Source organism: Phoca vitulina, unplaced genomic scaffold (assembly GCF_004348235.1).
Source record: "Phoca vitulina isolate PV1807 unplaced genomic scaffold, GSC_HSeal_1.0 scaffold25, whole genome shotgun sequence".
In the NCBI taxonomy this organism is placed as follows: Eukaryota; Metazoa; Chordata; class Mammalia; order Carnivora; family Phocidae; genus Phoca; species Phoca vitulina.
In genome coordinates, this window is record NW_022589728.1 from 13,618,741 (window position 1) to 13,621,930 (window position 3,190).

A 3,190-nucleotide genomic window follows, 5' to 3' on the forward strand; every position below is an offset into this window, starting at 1 on the left:
GTTGGTCGCTTAACTGACTGAGCCACCCAGGCACCCCTAATTTCTGATTTTTTAAAAGTTTATTTAAGCACTCAACATTTTTTAATATTTTCAATTAATTTTTTATCAAAATCCTGCTTTCAGACTATTTTGTCAGTATAACTAATGGCCACATCAGATACTAAAAAGGAAGGATTTTAAAACTGTTTTATACAAGTCCTGAAAGACAAATAAGTGTTCACCTCTCAACATGATAAGAATAAAAACAACTATAACTATATAGTTGGAAAGAATTCTAATTAATCAACTTTAAATGTCATTTAGGAATCTCTGAGAGTGGTACTAATATAAGTGACACTGATCTAAGAAAAGCATTAAAATGATACCCATGTGAGAAATAGCATCACATCTACTATTTATCAGTTGCTCAAAGCTAAAAATGGGTACATTTGGGACAAAAAAATTTAAAAGTCATGCTTATAGGATGCTGTTAATATTTGAGTAAATAAATATTGATAGTGGAGAATGAAACTCAAGAAGTGATAAACATATTTATTTATTTTTTTAAAGATTTATTCATTTATTTATTTGAGAGAGAGAGTGCGAGAGAGAGAGTGCAAGAGGGATCACAGAGGGAGAGGGAGAAGCAGACCCACTGCTGAGCGGAGAGCCTGATTCAGGACTTGATTCCAGGACCCTGGGATCATGACCTGAGCCAAAGGCAGACGCTTAACTGACTGAGCCACCACAGGCACCCCAAGAAGTGGTAAACATATTTAGAAAAGAGACCAGAAGGACTAAATGAACATTATTTATTCTAGTAAAAGACTAACCACTAATTAGAGCCAAATATAAAACATAGTCAAGACCCACGAAAGTTTCAAAATGTGATTTTATTAGTGCATTTTAGGACAAGTAGAGTTCTTATTCTACCTTTTTATTTTTTCTGGAAGAAATGCTACTAATTATAAATAATCACAACAAAATTTTTATTAGAAATGATGTAAGTAGGGTGAGTTCAGTTCATTTATGTTGTATTGCAATTCAAACACACATCCTGAGTTTAAAAACATGCTGACCATCAGTGTTTCCTTCTAGAGTTTTCATAAGACAGATCTGTTTAGCATCAAGGACGTTTTACTTAACATGGTGCAGTGTAGGTTTAGTAAGTTTAGCTGCTTTCTTTTCTTTTAAAGATTTTATTTATTTATTTGAGAGAGAGAGCACAAGCAAGGGGAGAGGCAGAGGGAGAGTGAGAAGCAGAAACCCTGCTGAGCAGGGAGCCCAAAACAGGGCTCCATCCCAAGACCCTGGGATCACAACCTGAGCCAAAGGCAGATGCCCAACCCACTGAGCCACCCAGGTGCCTCTAGCTGCTTTATTTTCTTAGTGCCACTAAATATCTGGTCAGAAAGAGGCAACAAAATCTCTCATCTTGACCACCATTTTAAAATACAACATATAACAGTACTGTACCAAAAACACATTTTAAAACACTCTCGCTCCTGCTAAAGCTTCAGTTTGCAGCCATTTTTATGGAAAATTTCTAGTACGAAATATCCACTTAGAAAGAATTGCTCACTGGGACCCCAGTGTTCTCTTCACAGATGCAGAGATCCTTTTTCAGTGCAGTGTCAGACACCATACCTTTGTTCTTTCCTGGGTTTATTTCAAAGGTTTCCCAAGTTTGCTTCTACACCTTTATTTTTGTTTGTTTTGCTTATTTCTTTTAGTAAATTCTCCAGTAAGACAAGTTGATAGCTATATAAATAATCATATGGATGAAAATGATAACACAGGCATAGCTGTACTTTCCCGTAGTGAGAAGAAATTGCAAAAGCAGAACAGCAACTGGAACCCTCTATAGGAGGGACGTAGTTACATTTCCAGTACCAAAGAGGTCTGGGTAGAGAACCTTAGATTAAGTGGTGTTTTTGTTTGTTTGTTTGTTTGTTTGTTTTTGGCAAAAAGGGATAGAAAGCTTCTTTTCCAGTGGAATTTCTGGAATTCCCTTCTTCTATGTTTAGGATTTCCATGCATCTTCCCAGCACTAAGACTTCAGGGGTGGAAATGGTACAGATGTGCATTTAAACCACATGAACAAATCTCAGGGTGTCTTTGCTCAGTGCACGCCCTGCCTCCATTCATGGTAGCCCTGCTTCACATCATACTTGCATCTTCCCCCATGTAAATGGTTCTTTAGGATCATAGGTTATGAGCAGCCATCTCAAGTTATCTAGTATGACATACATATCATCATCTGCTTTCATAAACCAATCAGCATATTCTAGACAATGATCATGAACATACTGGATGGCTTTAACTGTTTTCCAGTACAATTGGTCTCTGCCTACTTTGGTGTTTAATTCTCCAGTGGAAAGGTCTTTATTTTCTTCTGGGTTCATAAACTATGCTTTATTACAACAATGGGTCCTTGTAGCTCTGATATATTTGGTCATTTGCTGTAGATTTTGAGGTCCTGTCACAACCCAGCAAAGAATTTTCACCTGATAGAGGTTTCCAGGTCCAGTGAACTGTGTTTCCATATTTATGATAACTAGCATCTGCACTCAACATCATCTGCCCTTCTAGATGATTCTGGCCAGTATCATCTGGATGTCTTACATGAGGGTAATTACTCAGAATGTTAGGCTGGATGTCACCCTGTTCTTCCAACAAAATACTAAATAACTGAGAACATAAGAAAAGTATGATTGCTGATCCAGAGAGTAAGGTTAAACAATGCAGCCAAGAATTTGAGGCCATTTCCTTAAGCATGTTTTTGACTTGCTAGGGTGGGGACACCGGAAGCAGTTGGCAGAGACAGCCCAGTGTGCTCCCACGCATGTGCTCTACTCTCCAGCATTATTTTTAATAATCCATTTGTATGTGACATGTATGTGGGATTCTGTTCCTTTATGTGGGCATATACATCATTCGCATTACATTTGTTGCTCTGTAACAACTGTGAAAACTGTCAAGTTTATCATGTTGAATCAAAGTTGCTTGTGGCAATTTTTAGGGTTATTAAATATAATTATAAATATATATAAATTATAAATATAAATAAATATATATAAATTATAAATATAAATAAATATGGGCTCAGATCATAAATGAGATTTAAAAAAATGGAATGGATTCCCCAAAAAATCAACTTGAAAACAAGAATAAGTCTGTTAGGAATGGACATTACAATGACTTTTTTTTT

The 3,190-nt window shown here is 36.4% G+C and overlaps 1 pseudogene; it reads right to left on the minus strand.

The window, feature by feature from the left end:
- Window positions 1-1,649: 1,649 nt before the first annotated feature.
- On the minus strand, window positions 1,650-2,745 carry LOC116643238 (annotated as a pseudogene).
- Between the last annotated feature and the right edge of the window lie 445 nt (window positions 2,746-3,190).